Source organism: Lactuca virosa, chromosome 6 (assembly GCF_052849685.1).
Source record: "Lactuca virosa cultivar CGN04683 chromosome 6, Lactuca_virosa_CGN04683_v6, whole genome shotgun sequence".
Lineage (NCBI taxonomy): Eukaryota > Viridiplantae > Streptophyta > Magnoliopsida > Asterales > Asteraceae > Lactuca > Lactuca virosa.
In genome coordinates, this window is record NC_136431.1 from 81,546,174 (window position 1) to 81,563,518 (window position 17,345).

Here is a 17,345-nt window from a genome sequence, read left to right on the forward strand (position 1 = left end):
CACAAACCACCACCACCAACCACCAACCACCACCCACCACCACCAACGACCACCCACACCACCTGTCACCACCACCACCACCCACTACCCACCCACCACAACCACCACCCACCACCACCCACCACCCACCCACCACTACCACCACCAATCATCACCAACCACCACCCGCCACCACCATCACCACCCAACCACCACCGCACGCCACCACCACCCACCTCCAACACCCATCATTACCCACCACCACCCAACACCCACCACTACCCACCACCCATCATTACCCACCACCCACCATAACCACCACCCACCACCACCATTACCACCCAAGCACTACCACCCGCCACCACCACCCACCTTCACCACCCATCATCATCACCCAACCAACACCACCTACCACCACTACTTACCACCCATCACAACCACCCTCCACCACCACCCACCATCACCACCCATCCCTACCTACCACCACCACCAACCAACACCCACCACCTATCACAACCCACCACCCATCACCACCCGCCACCACCACCACCCACCCACCCACCACAACCACCACTCATCACCCACCACCACCACAACCACCCACCATCATCACCACCCAACCACCACCACCCGCCACCACCACCCACCTCCACCACCACCCATAAAAACCACCATAACCACGCCACCTCCACCACCCATCATCACCACCAACCGCCACAAGCCCCGCCCCCACCTACAAAAACCACCACTCGTCACCACCAAACACCATTATTCACCAATCACTACCACCCGTCACCACCACCTACCATCACCACCCGCCTCCACCACCCATCACCACCACCACCACCGTCACAACCACCCCCACCCACCACCACCACCCACTTACACTACCCGTTACCACCACCCACCCACCACAACCACCACCCATCACCACCATCACCACCCACCATCACCACCCAACCACCACCACCCGCCACCCATCACAACCCACTACCACCCAACACCCATCACTACCCACCACCCACCACCACCCACTACCACCACCCACCCACCTCCACCATCACCATTGCCACCCAACCACCACCACCATCCACCTCCACCACCCATCATCATCACCCAACCAACACCGCCTACCACCACTACTTACCACCCATCACAACCATCCTCCACCACCACCCACCATCACTACCCACCACCACCCACCACCTATCACTACCCACCACCCATCACTACCTACCACCCACCACCACCCATCACCCACCACCACCACAACCACCCACCATCATCACCACCCAACCACCACCACCCACACCTACCCATCACTATCACCACCACCACCCACAACCATACCACCTCAACAACCCATCATCACCACCCGCCGCCACAAGCCCCACCCCCACCTACAAAAACCACCACTCGTCACCACCAACCACCACTATCCACCAATCACTACCACCCGTCACCACCACCTACCATCACCACCCGCCTCCACCACCCATCACCACCACCACCCACTTACACCACCCGTTACCATCACCCGCCACAACCACCCTCACCCACCACTCTCCAAGACCACCACCACCCGAAACCAACACCAACACCAACACCCCCACCCACCACCACCACATGTGATTATATGTATGCATATGATTTACATAGATACGATTCGTTTTTGTCTAAATAAATCATATGTGATTAGATACCTTTTATCACATATGATTAAATACACGAGAATAAAAAAAATGTATATTATCCACATAAATCACATGTGATTAGACATATAATCACATCTGATTATATGTTTTAATCACATATGATTTATGTGAACAACATGCATTTTCGCGTTGTTGATTCGTTAGTTGTTCTCTTATATTTAATCACATGTGATTATATGTATGATGTATCTAATCACATATGATTTATATTGACAAGATTAATTTTCACATTTTCTCTTCAACAAATTTTTTTATGTTTTTAATCACATGTGATTTATGTGGACAATATTTATTTTTGTGTCGATTCAATAATTTTCTCATGTATTTAATCATACATGATTAATGTGGACAGGATTCGTTTTTTTTTTCATATAAATCATATGTGATTAAATACATATAATCACATGTGATTATACACAAAAAAAACTATTGAATCGAGAAAGCGAGAATGAATTTTGTCCACATAAATCTTTTGTGATTAGATACGTATAATCACATGTGATTATATGTATTTAATCATATATGATTTATGTGGACAATATTCATTTCTCGTTTTTCATTCAATAGTTGGTGTCGTGTATTTAATCACATGTGATTATATGTATTTAGTCATATATGACTTATATGGACAATGTTCATTTTCATGTTTTCGACTCAATATTTAGTCTCATGTATTTAATCACATGTGATTAAATGTATTTAATCACATATGATTTATGTAGAAAAAAAAATATTTTCGCGTTCTTGATTCAATAATTATTCTCATGTATATAATCACATATGATTAAATGTATCTAATTACATAGGATTTATATGGACAAAATTCACTATCAAGTTTTAGATTCAATAATTTCTCACGTATTTAATCACATGTGATTATAAGTATCTAATCATATGTGATTTATATGGACAAAATTGAATCGATCTTGTCTATATAAATAATATGTGATTAGATACATATATTAACATATTATCAAATATACAAGAACAACTATAGAGTCGAGAACACAAAAATGAATACTTTCCACATAAATCATATATCAATTTAATCACATATGATTAATGTGGTAAAAGAACAACTATTGAATTAAGAATACAAAAATAAATCATGTCTACATAAAACATACGTGATTAGATACATATAAGCACATGTGTATTTAGTCACATGTGATTATATTTATTTAATCACATATGATTTATATGGACAAGATTCGTTTTCGCGTTCTTGATTCAATAGTTGTTCTCGTGTATTTAATCACAAGTGATTAAATGTATTTAATCAAATACGAATAAAATGGACAAAAAACCATTATTGAATTGAGAACGTGAAAACGAATATTGTCCACATAAATCATATGTGATTAAATACATATAATCACATATGATTATATGTACCCAATCACATATTATTTATTTGGACAAATTTCATTATTTCTTTCTCAATTCAATACTCATGTACTTAATCATATGTGATTATATGTATCAAATCACATATGATTTATATTGATAGTATTCGTTTTCACATTTTTATTCAATATTTTTCTCATGTATTTAATCATATGTGATTGTATGTATTTAATCACATATGATTAATGTGGAAAAACAAAAACTGTTGAATCGAAAATGCGAAAATAAATCTTGTGTACATAAATTATATGTGACTAAATGTACAAGAACAACTATTGAACGAGAATGTGAAAGCGAATATTCTCCATATAAATCATATATGATTAGATACATATAATCTCATGTAATTAAATACACAAGAACAACAACTGAATCGAGAACGCCAAAATAAATATTTTCCACATAAATTCTATGTGATTAGATATATGTAATCACATGTGATTATATGCATTTAATCACATATGATATATGTGGACAATATTTATCTTTGTGTTCTCGATTCAATAGTTGTTCTCGTGTATATAATCTTATGTGATTATATGTATCTAATCACATATGATTTATATAGACATCATTATTTTTTGTCCATATACATCATATGTGATTAGATACATATAATCACATATGATTATATGTATTTAATCAAATATTATTTATGTAGACAATATTTATTTTTGCGGTTTCGATTGAATAATTGCTTTTGTGTATTTAATCACATGCGATTATATGTATATAATCACATAGATTTGAGGTGGACAAGATTCATTTTTGCCTTCTTGATTCAATAGTTGTGCTCATGCACTTAATCACATGCGATTAAACATATAATCACATGTGATAAAATACATGAGAACAACTATTCAATCAACAAAGCGAAAATGAATTGTGTCCACATAAATCATATGTGATTAGATTCATATAATCACATGTGATTAGATGTATTTAATCACATATGATTATTTTGGATAATGATTTGTTTTTGTGTTCTTGGTTCAATATTTTTTATCATGTATATAATCACATGTGATTGTATGTATCTAATCACATATGATTTATATAGACAAGATTCATTTTTTCCAAATAAAATCATATGTGATAAGAAACATATAATCACATCTGATTAAATGTAATTAATCACATATGATTAAAGTGGAAAAAAGACAATTATTAAATCAAGAATGCAAAAATGAATCTTAGCCACATATATCATATGTGATTAGATACACATAATCACATGTTATTATATGTATCTAATCGCATATGATTTATGTGGACAATATTCATTTTTGTGTTCTCGATTCAATAGTTGTTCTCGTGTATTTAATCACATGTGATTATACGTATCTAATCACATATGATTTATGTGAATAATATTCAAATTCGCATTCTCAATTCAATAGTTGTTATCATATATTTAATCATATGTCATTTTATATATTTAATCACATATGATTAATATGGACAAAGAACAATTATTGAATCGAAAACACAAAAATGAATCTTGTGCATATAAGTCATATGTGATTAGATCATATAATCGCATGTGATTTCATACATGAGAACAATTAACGAATCGAGAACGTGGAAATGAATCTTGTCTTCATTTCACACTAAAAAACAAACTACATTTTGCCTTTCCTTGTTCACTCTACCGGATTAGGGTAAACGTAAACAATATCATAAAACAAGTAATGCCTACATAATAGGAGAGTTAGTGTAACTCGCCTCCTTGAACTTGAAAATCAGCTAGCATGAGCAAGATGGATCCTTTCCTTTCTGAGAACCTACACAACAATCATAACATTATTTAGCTTGTGCTTTGTTGTATTACTCTTATAAAACTTATGTATATATTTTCTTATTTTCTCTTTGATTGTAGTGCTCTTTTGGGATCTGTTTTCTTACCTTTCAACCCATTATTAAATTTCGATAAAATAATAATGGTAAAGTTCCCTCTTTTATCTTTTCAGAAATATAAAGATCTCGTTCTAATGATTTTTGGTTGATTTTATATTAAATTTACAAGTTAGTAACTTTAAGCTGTCACATTCTGGACCACTCAACACTATTGGAATAAACTGTACCAATATACTAAGAATTACATCAAACCCTTTATATGTGGGAAACTATAAATCCATATCTAACTATAGGCTTTGGAATTTTGTCATTTGGAGTTCTGATGATTTTATTATGATTTTTTGAAGACAATGCATGAAATTTGTGACAACATGGACCAAACTGAGAAGATTGCCAATTTTACCCCTCAAGGATTTGGAATTTCGAAATGTGATTCAAAGTTTGAAGAAACTAGACACAATAATATTTCCAGAAAAACAAGTCTCATGATTTTTAGGTGTTCCTAATGACTTGCACGAATTTTAGAAGTTGGAGGACAGATTTGGGAAAATTGATCATAATAGCTTTTAAATCACTTTTGGTGTTCTATTAAGTACTTAATGGTTAAGCCTTAAGTTTATCACTTTTAACATGATTGTTGGTTACTTATTAGTCTATTGAGATTTGAAATTTAATTTAACATAAGGGCCTTAATGCTTAGCTTGATAAGGGTTCAAAGTTAAGGATTTTCACATAAAAGGCTACTTTTACACTTATTGGGTTCTTTCAGACAATATGACAAACACCTTGTGTGCATGAAATCCTACAATGATAATCAACTCTCTAATAGAATCCAATCCATCCCCTAGAACTTACTATTTTCAATAAAAAAAAACAATATAACTTACTGTTTTCATTAAAAACAATCTAACTGTACACATAATTCCTCACAAAAGCAAGCAAATGAACAAGCAAGTTCATAATCCATCAACAACAGGAAAAGATACCAGAATTTTTCAAATAAAACGTCTTCTTATGTTAAATCAAGTATTAGACACTCAATTAGTCGTTCATTATAAGCTTAATTTCATGAATTTCATGATAAATTGAGTCAAATTAGGTTGAAAAACGCAGATGTAAAGACTTGAAAAAAATACTACCTGGAAGCTCTCATAGAATGTGTTTGTAGACATTAACTTCACAGTAGATTGTGACTTGCAGAAGTGATAGTTAAAGATGAGCTTCGTTGATGGTGATGGTGAAATCAAATCAAAATCCAACATGAAAATCAAATCAAAATCCAGCATTAAAATCATAACAGAATCCAACGTCATTCATCCATAGCATCAGAAAACTTAACATCTACATCTATGATAATCGATACAGGTATCTGATTTCATGAAGAATACAACCTGGAGATAGGGGTCTTCGGTGAAACTAGCGAAGATGAAAATGTCGTTGCAGATCGGGGCAAGGTAGATTGATTGTTGAAGATCAGAGAGGGTAGAGGCAAAAATAGGACGTTGTGTCGACGAGTAGAAAGAAAAAAGAAAGCGGCTCGTGTTTAATAGTCTAAATTTTTTGAACTCATAGCCTAAAAAATGTTCTCAAATGTTCTCACGGGAAAAATGTTTTCATTGGAACATAACTCTCTCTCTCTCTCTCTCTATATATATATATATATATATATATATATATATATATATATAGGTTTAGGTTCTATGGAAAACAAAAAACCCTAAAAAAAACCCTAAAAATCATTAAAATGCATAAAAAAATACTTAGAAATCACAAAACTTTTTTTTGAATTTTTTTATCAAAAAATCGCAACTTTTAGGTCAAAATCGCTGAAAAAAAATTTTGAAAATTTTTTTTTTTTTACAAAAAAAAAAAATATATTGATTTTTTTATTTTTTTTCAGCGAAATTGTAAAAAATGCTGCGATTTTTTGATAAAAAATTCAAAAAAAAGATTTGTGATGTCTTGGTATTTTTTTTATGCATTTTTATAATTTTTAGGGTTTTTTGTTTTCCAAATAACCCTTCCCATATAGGTTTAGGTTATATGAAAAACAAAAAATTCTTCATATATATATATATATATATATATATATATATATATATATATATATATATATATATATGTCAATCCACATTGCTCTCTCTCTCTCTATATATATATATATATATATATATATATATATATATATATATATATATATATAGGGTTAGGTTATTTTGTTTATACTAACTACTGTGTGCCAGAATGTACAGATCTGGACCATCGGATGGAATATAATCAAAGGTCATGATCTGAGGGTCTATGATAGTAGAATATGATAACATGTACAATATAATCTCACAAATTTCAACATAAGGGCATTTTAGTCAATTAACCTATATTAAAAAAGAAAATTTTCAGATTTTTAGGGATGATTAATTCCTTTATTTTTTAAAAATCTGAATATTTTAAATTAATTCAAATTTAAAAATCCGATTTTATTCTGTGAGAATGATAGAATGCCAACCATATACTAGTAAATATATTTTTCGATTTTATTCTGTCAGAATGGCAGAATGCCAACCATAAACTAGTAAATACATTATGAAAGAATACACAAATCAATTCTTGAACTAATAATATAACAAATAATTACATTGTATGATTGTGATTCATTGAATAATAACAACATTCTGAAATATAATATAAAAAAAACATCAAAATCTAACAAAAACACTAATTTATTCTGAAAGAATATTATTTTTAAGCAACACTTTATACATTGTAGCATAACACATTCTGGTATGATACACTCTCGTTCTATATGTTTTCTTCATTCTCCACATCAATGTTAGCCTCTTCAAAACCTAAATCCACAAAGAAAAGATAATCAATTTTCAAAAATTAAACAATTCAATGCATTATAATAGAATACAGCAATAAATATTCTTACAGAATAAACTATTCTTGCAGAATGGTTTTGAATATTCTTAAAGAATTTGTAACATATTCTATCGGAAACGATATAATAGAGAATGTTTTTGAATATTCTTAAAGAATTTGAATATTCTACCAGAATGTTTTTTAATTTTCCTATCTAACAATGTTTTTTACTTTCCCTATCTTGACAAATAAGAATATTGAAATCAAATTGTCACAGAATAATAAGCATTCTGAGAGTTTTGACAGAATACATACAACATGGCCAGATTCTCTTTCAGGCATTTCCACAAACACCTTTTGTGCACACATATATAAATAATAGAGAATCAAAAGCTTAAAGTATAAAAAAAACAAATATCCTCATTGTTCTTCTGATGCGAATTTAAGGGAGTGTACAACTCATCAAAACTTAACATCCATTAAAATAGGTTGCTTCATCAATTAGGGTTTAAGAAAAAAGAGTTAAAGTATAATCATTGTTACCTGTATCGGTTATCTTTATCTCACTTGAGTAGATCCAAATGAAAATAGCTCAGGCACTGTCTCTACATCTGATTCACAGACGTGCCAGTTTCTTGTCCACAGCAGTCCGATTGCTCCGTTCACTGGATTCACCGTCCGGCCACAGGCTTCGAACAGTAAAGACTGAAATAAACCTGAACGTACACAATTAAACAGATAAACAATCAAGTCGTATTATATATCAAAATATTAATCAACCAAAACCTCAAACAGTATGACTTGTAAGAAGGTATGAGATAAATAGACAGATTGAAGATGTTGTGATGATATTTACCAGGTCGTTGGTGCTCAGGGACGGGGGAGAGGAAGGACATAAGGCCGGCACGGCCGAAAAATTTGGCAACGAACAAAGTGGCATTGGCTTGAGCTTGAGCACTTTCGATGGCACAAAGGCTTTTTTTGTCTGAGAATGCAGTTCTCGTTGCAGCCCTTTCGAAGAATTCTGCAGCAACAACACCTTGAGTCTGTTTGTGTGCTAATTGTTGGAAGCGATGCCGAATGGGAATGGGGTTTGGAATTGTGTTTATCGGTGGTGGTGTTATATGAAACTGATAATCTAAATTAGTGGGATATTGATTGATTTTGTTTTCTTTTACCATAATTAATTATAGTGTAGATTACTCTTATACCCTTTTATTATTTATTAGCAGTGTTGTAAAAATCCCGATTAGGTCCCGATTAATCTCCGATTAATCCCTAGGCGCTACTCGACCGATTAGAGAGCGCCTAACGATTAATCCATGCATACAGAATGACTGAAATAGTAGAACCCGGTGAAATTTTAACACTTTGAAAAAGTTATATCTCAATAGAAACTATTTGAGGTATGATTAGTATTGTATTTATCATATTAACCTATTTTGTTATGATATTAGTGGTATTTATGAACTTTTATATGATATTAGTCATATTTAATTTTTTAAAATCTTACAAATTAGCAATTAATGGTCCCCGATTAATCTCCGCCTAGCCGATTAATCCCTTAACCCCAGTCCACCGACTAGCTAACGTCGAGCGATTTTTACAACCTTGTTTATTAGTGATTTAATTATTTCTTGAATTCTCATTGGTGCATTTAGGCACACAATACTTGCTAAAAACATTTGAACCTAGCTCTATCTATATATATATATATATATATATATATATATATATATATATATATATATATATATATATATATATTACAAAAACGTTTATACTATTGACCAAAAACAATTCTAACGTAATGGTATAAAAAAATGGTTTGATTATTAAAATCCGACTTCTCGGAAGTCATCTCCCTGAATATGCTCAAAGAACACCATTTAGCATAATTTGATGCATAATACGACACCTTTTTCAATCTCGTGACATTACATTATCTTTTTACCAAATGGTTATTGTTGTTCCTAAGAGCACATCAATTAGTTTTTTCTTTTTTTTTTTTTTTTTTTTTTTTTTTTTTTTTATAGTTTCCATGTATATAAAAATAGTCCATGTACAAGAAAACATTACATAAATGATCTACGTTTTTAATTTTATTTTCAGATACGGACACATGGCAGCTACACAACTTTCAAAATTTTCATTTTTGGGACATTGTCTTCATATTTTCTCGGATTTCGTCCAAACATTCCTCATAAAAGTATTTCAACTTTATTTTTATATTTTCTCTAAAACTTAGTTTGATTTAATAAATAGTTTTTTCAAACTTTTTTTACATCTTTTATTACAGATGTGTTTTTTATAAAATTGTCTTTTAAGGAATTATTATTTTTAAATATTCGTTTTTATGTATATATTCTTATTTAAAAAGTTTCTTTTCAAATTTGTTTCCTATTTTTTGCATATTCATTTCCATATATTTAAGTTCTAAAAACATGTGTTATATCATAAAAGACCCTATATATTTTTCGAAATAAACCTCAACTTTATTATTATTATTTTCTAGAAAAGACCTTGCATTCTTCTATTTTTTTTTTCAATTTGGTTATTTTAGCAAGTTTAATTGTAATCTTCCTGTTTTAGACAATTGTTTCAGGAAAACCCCTCATCTTTTTTTTTCGCTAAAAAGACATTCACATTTGACAAAAAAAATCTAAAGTAAATTTTAAGAGGGGTTTTCAGAAAAAAAAAAAAAAGTTGAGATTTGTCCCAAAAGAAATTGTTTAAAACTGGAATATTATCGGTAAACCTGCTAAAAATGTTGAATCGAAAAAAAAAAAAATGCAATGTTTTGTTTAGAACAAAAAAAGAGAGATTTAATATGAAAAAACTCAAAATATAAGGTCTTTTATAATCTTAGTAAAACATACTAAAATCTGTCTCATTCAAATATTCGTTTTTGCAAAACAACATGCAAATATTCGTTAGTGGAATTTTAAAAATATAATGCTTATGTATTTGTGATTGTGCGTGTTTAATTGGGCCTTGTTACTTTTGTTTTTATAACATTCTATCTCTCTTCGGTTAAATTTACAAAAAAACAATATTGCTGCAATCCGCGCCCTGCAGACTTACAACCCTCGTTTAAAACAATTTGCAAAAGAAAATCCAATACCTTACTATAAATACAATTCCACACTTTTCCAATGGTTTTTATTTGGGTAAATACCGATGTGATAGAGTATTGCAATTCAAGTAATATCACATTTTTTCGATGTTCATCTTAACATTTGGTAAGAATACCTCATGTTGCCTTTACCAAAACATACCCAAAGTGATCACAGATTCAACACACCAAGAAGAATAATTACATAAAACATATGATCTTGACTTCAAAAACAACATTCAAACTAAAATACAACAGGACATAAAACTACCCTTAAAACCCCTAGAAAACCATCCAATCCCACTAAAAAATCGTTCTTTTCAATCTATACATCGCTCCATATCTTCTTTTGATTATTTAGATAACAGAAATGCTTTTGGAAGTCCAAAACCGCCTGAACAAGATGCCGGAAACCAATCTCCGGCCACAAAACAGGCGGCGAATACAACAAACAATCACCACTTTGCCACAATAAAAAATTACTCAAACGGCTCTCACCAGATGTACGTATTATAATATCAGGGTCAGGTGTCACTCCCATATACATATGTCTCTCAATATCTGACACATCAATGATACTCTTTTCATCTTTTTTATCCCGTTTTTCTTCACAAGATTCTAGAACAGCATGGAAGATTTCATCGGTTGAAGTATAAGCAATACAAATTGACAAAACCGCCCTCGAGTTTTTGGCAGTTGCCTCCATTGCCCTTTCGGCTGCTAACCTAACGGGTTTGCTTAAGAGTTTAAGGTTTCCAATGAAGTAAACCCTAGCACCATATTGGTTAACTATGCTCTCTTCATTTATCAACCCTTTGATCTTTTCCTCCATTAAGTCCATTAAAGATCGGACTTCTTCAGGGCTTCGTTTGAAGTTTTCTATGCTAAAGGCGTAAATGGTAACGTACTTTACTCCCAATTCATAGCAGTATTTAAGCATTGACATTAAGCTTCTAAACCCTAATCTATGTCCTGCCCCTTGGATTAAATTATGCTGCTTTGAGTATCTTCTGTTTCCATCCATTATGAAGGCAATATGATTTGGGATTACAGATACAGAAAGGATGCTGAAAATGCATTTTCTTGCAAAAGTACCTAAACCCTCGTAGATTTGTGTTCTTTTTTTAACATCCATAACAAGTTTCCAAGAATTCTGAAATCCCTATTGTCTGCTAGACCTGTTAGTGAAGATTAAATGCTTAGTTAGCCCAACCCGGGAAACACAAACTACACAACAATAAATAAAAAATGAAGCTGTAGAACTAAACACATTTATAGTTGGCATTCAAGTTCTGTTGTAAGTTGTAACTGAATTAATATAGTTGAAAGTAACTCTAGTATTGCCTCTTTTGACACATTAGCAGCTAATCGAGGTAATTCATAAAAAAATATTCCAGTAGAAGTGATCAAGAAATTGAACAGAAAAATCATATTTAGATTTCGTAATGGGTAATTGATACCACTGAAACAAACAAGATAAAGTTCAAATTTTGGATTCGTGCTTGATTGCAAGTTGCAACACAGCCAACAAGAATTATACACAATTACATAAAAACATTAGCGGTTATAATTTCAATAGAAGCGATCAAGAAATAAAGCAGATTTCTTGATTGGTCCTACGATAAGGAAATAAATACAACTCACAATTTGATTTGGATCAAACCGAAAAACTGATAATTGTCTTTGCAACTGAGCATTGAGAATTAACAGTTTCACAAATTAAATCGAACTAAGATCAGTACAAATACATCTAAAACATAATTAATGAGTACGATTCTTACCGACATGAAATCAATTGTCGATCTATAATAGTATGCCGGCAACAAAATACAAACAATCACTTTAATAACGTACGAGAGGCTAAACTAACTACCAAAACGTTTTCTGAAGGGAGATCATCAAAAATGATAGAGGTTTTTTACTGGAACTAGATGAAGAATACAGTAGAGGGAGGTTGCGTAGACGTCGAATCTCGGCGGTGACGACAACTGTGAAGACCAGTAATCGGCGATGCGCGCAAGGAAAAATTGGGGGTTTTATAGAACCTCAAAATCGCTGAATTAACCCCTCGTTTATTCATTTTTAAGACAACTCCAACATAAAACACCAAAATAATGAGTTTTTAATTTTTAAACATTAAAATAATCAATCAATAATGATGCATTTTATTAGTCAAATATTTTGGCTTTTATATTTATGTTTAAAATGTATTCTAACATATTACAAATGATATATTTTAAAGGGCGTCATCGTTGTCATCACCATCGAGATTCGATGTCTACACAACCTCACTCTACCGTATTCTTCATCTAGTTCCAGTAAAAACCTCTATCATTTTTGACGATCTCCTTCAGAAAACGTTTTGGTGGTTAGTTTAGCCTCTCGTACATTATTGAAGTGTTTGTTTGTATTTTGTTGCCTGCATACTACTATAGATCGACAATTGATCTCATACCGGTAAGAATCGTACTCACTAATTATGTTTTAGATGTATTTGTTCTGATCTTAATTCGATCTGATTCGTAAAACTGTTAATTCTAAATGCTAAATTGCAAGGACAATTATCAGTTTTTTCATTTGATCCAAATCAAAATGTGAATTTTATTTGTTTCCTTATCGTAGGACCAATCAAGCAATTACGAAATTTGCTTTATTTCTTGATCGTTTCTAATGAAATTATAGCCCCTAATGTTTTTGTGCAGTTGTGTTTGTGTGTAATTTTTGTTGGCTGTGTTGCAACTTGCAATCAAGCACGAATCAAAATTTTGAACTTTATCTTGTTTGTTTCAGTAGTATCAATTACCCATCACGAAATCTAAATATGATTTTACTGTTCAATTTCTTGATTGCTTCTACTGGAATATTTCTTTATGAATTACCTCGTTTAGCTGCTAATGTGTCAAGAATAAAAGACCCCATTCACTTTAATGGAGAATCAAGAATTAGTTTGGGGTCTCTTACCTTATCCTCCAATCTATGAAAGAAGCTCAAAGGATAAAAGAAAAAAGAAATCATATTTAGGTACAAATTTTGTTTAGTTCAGATTTCAGAAAAATCAAACGAAATCTCAATTTTCGTCATCTTTTAGATTCGAATTCATAAAACTCAGTTCCTCAACAAATGATTGAACAAAACCCTAGTTCTATTGACGTACCCCCCAATAGTGAAAACACAAATTTTATTTCAAACCCAAAGCACATATAAAACGTTCAAATTAAGATCCGTTTAGATCCGGGAAAGGGAGGAAATTTTGTAATCTCGAAGAATATTCAAATACTTAAAACCCGATTCTTCAACAGATACATGTAATAAAACCCTAGTTTCGTGAAAATACTAGGCGTCATGAATGAAATTTGAATTCTACGCTTGAAACAGATGGAGTGCATAACGAAACCATAGAAAGACCTCTAAATCAAGTTCCATTTAATGGAAAAAGTACGATTCATTAAAAAATAATTCCAGAAAAACCCTAGAACCAAGAAAACAAAATTTTCGCCGTTTGATTGACAAAAGATAGTAAGTGGTCATCGATCCTCCAACAGAAACAAAGACCTAACAAATCGCTTGAATAAATTACCAAAAAACCCTAGGCATTAATTCCAATAAGAAGAGGGGAAAAACACAAAAGGTAATGAAATTAAGAAAGACATGATCAAATACGAACATACCTGTAACGAACCGTATGGAAGAAAATACGAAACTGGATCGAACGCCTTTGCCTTTATAAAACCTTCATGGAAGGAGCTTCTTTGTGGGTCTCTAAAACCTTCATGGAAGGAGCTTTGCTTTATTTAGTCATCAAAGTTTTCTATGCAGTAGCCACTAGGTGGCTACTAGGTTTAAGAGAGAAGTAGAGATATTATAACGAGATGGATCAGTTCTTCAGTCGATTAAAGATTCTGATCCTCGATCTGGACAACGTGTTTTTCTAGATGACGTTCGGCTTCTCAAGAAGATGCTTGCACGTAGGGATGAGAATTTGGCCCGAAAACCAAACCGAACCGAAAACCGAAAACCGAACCGAACCGAACCGAATTAGACCCGAATAAGCAATTCGATTCGGTTTTCGGGTTATTCGGTCCGGGTTACCCGAATAAGGGCTTATTCGGTCCAAAAGGACCGAACCGAATATGAAAAGTTACATTTTTTTTCCTAACACGATTGCTTATTCGGTCTTCTTTTCTATCGATCGTTACCCAACAAAACCCACGTAATAGACCAAAAAAAATCAACGAAATCGAATTCGATCATTCGTATTACACCAAATCGACAGTAGCGTAGTACACCAAAGCTTTAGAAGAGCCGATAAAGAACGGAGATGGAAAGGGAAAACAACCAGTTAATATTCCTGAATAGTTAATTCGTGTTTGAAAAATGTTATTTTGGATATGGATAAAAACTTAAGATTCATATTTTAATTTGGGTGTGGAATGTTTAATGTTTAACTTATATACTTATAGATAGATTTTTGGGTGTTTTGGATGTTTAATTTTTAGTGTTTAATTTGTTTCTTTAAAAGATTTGTTATGAAATCATAAGCTACAAAATTCATACAAAATACAATATTTATAATCACATTGTAAATGTTATTTGTAAATGTTATTTGGGTTATTCGGGTTATTCGGCTCCTTAAACATCTTGTACATGTTATTTGGGTTATTCGGGCCGGAACCGAACCGAACCGAATAATACCCGGACCGAACCGAACCCGTATTGCTTATTTGGTTCGGTTTTCGGTTCATACAATTACCCTTATTCGGTTTTCGGTTTATTCGGGTTCGGGTCGGTTCGGTTCGGTTCCGACCCGAATAACATCCCTACTTGCACGCTCAAGATGACGCCCCAAATGCCTTTGAATTGAACCAGTACTAAACTTTGGTACAACCTGTATATACAGTATTAATGACCTAATATAAATACAAGGAAAATGACTTATAAATGTAATTAACTTTCCGGTATGTTCATATTGGGTAACTATATTTTTTGGTACACATTTAGGTAACAAACTTGTTGAAAGTGTTCACATCTAGGATGTAACCTGTTACAGCAGGTAATTAGATGTGAACACTTTCAACAAGTTCGTTACCTAGATGTGTACAAAAAAAAACAGTTACCCAAATATGAACAAAACGAAAAATAAGAGTAAATTACACGAATGGTTCCTGTGGTTTGGGGAATTTGTGTTTTTGGTCCCTAACTTATTTTTTTAACTCGGATGGTCTCTACTGTTTATTTTGGTGGAATTTGTTGCCTCTGCTCCTCTTACACCGCTTCTCAAACCTGACAAGGGAATACGACCTATTGCAGTAGGAACTATATGGAGACGCTTGGTTTCCAAGCTGGCTATGAAATGTGTTGGTAAAGAAATGGCCAAGTATCTCAATGATTTTCAGTTCGGGGTCGGGGTGTCGGGTGGCGCTGAAGCCGTATTACATAGCGCCAACAGGGTGTTCAGTGAACGTCACAATGACGGGTCTCTTTCCATGCTTACTTTGGACTTCTCCAATGCCTTTAACCTTGTTGACAGATCTGCATTACTTCATGAGGTCAGATTGAGGTGCTCTTCTATATCCTTGTGGGTAGAATTCCTATATGGTCAAGCAGCTAGGTTATATCTAAGGGACACACATATTTGGTCTTCTACTGGAGTTCAACAAGGAGACCCCTTGGGACCACTTCTCTTTGCCCTTGTGTTGCACCCGCTCTTGCATAATATTAGAGACAATTGCAAGTTTCTTCTCCATGCATGGTACCTGGATGATGGCACACTTATTGGAGATTCTGAGGAGGTGGCCAAAGCCTTAGACATCATTAAGCCTATTGGCCCAAAATTGGGCCTTCAGTTGAATATCAAGAAAACCGAGCTCTTTTGGCCCTCGTGTGATGGAAGGAAGTTGCGTGAAGGGCTATTCCCGGTTGGCATTGGAAGGCCGCCTTTAGGGGTGAAACTTCTCGGGGGAGCTGTTAGCAGAGATGCTAGTTTCATTAGCAACTTAGCCATTAAGAGAGCTGAAGGCGCTGTGAATCTGATGCCCCTTCTTCCACAATTGTCTGACCCGCAAAGTGAGCTCCTTCTACTTCGGTCTTGTATGGGTATTGCCAAACTTTTCTTTGGGCTGAGGACGTGCCAACCCGTTCACATGGAGGAGGCGGCGTTGTTCTTCGATAATGGATTACGCGAGGCGATTGAGGACATTGTGGTTTGTGGTGGCCCATTCTTTGGCGACTTACAGTGGCAACTTGCTTCCCTGCCCATTCGGTTTGGTGGTTTGGGTTTATACTCGGTAGTAGAGGCTACCTCATATGCTTTTGTTGCCTCAAGGGCCCAATCTTGGGTATTGCAAGACCACATCTTACGGGATAGCAGTATTTATGGTATGGATTCTGATTATGCTTGTGCCTTAGATTCT

General features: G+C 33.9%; 1 pseudogene across 1 annotated transcript; it reads right to left on the reverse strand.

Moving 5' to 3' along the window:
• Window positions 1-11,114: 11,114 nt before the first annotated feature.
• Window positions 11,115-14,876, reverse strand: LOC145119898 (dehydrodolichyl diphosphate synthase CPT3 pseudogene; annotated as a pseudogene). The gene is made up of 2 exons (XR_013714042.1): window positions 14,604-14,876; window positions 11,115-12,113 (listed from the first exon to the last, which is right to left on the reverse strand). The product of XR_013714042.1 is annotated as a dehydrodolichyl diphosphate synthase CPT3 pseudogene (transcript).
• Window positions 14,877-17,345: the final 2,469 nt, after the last annotated feature.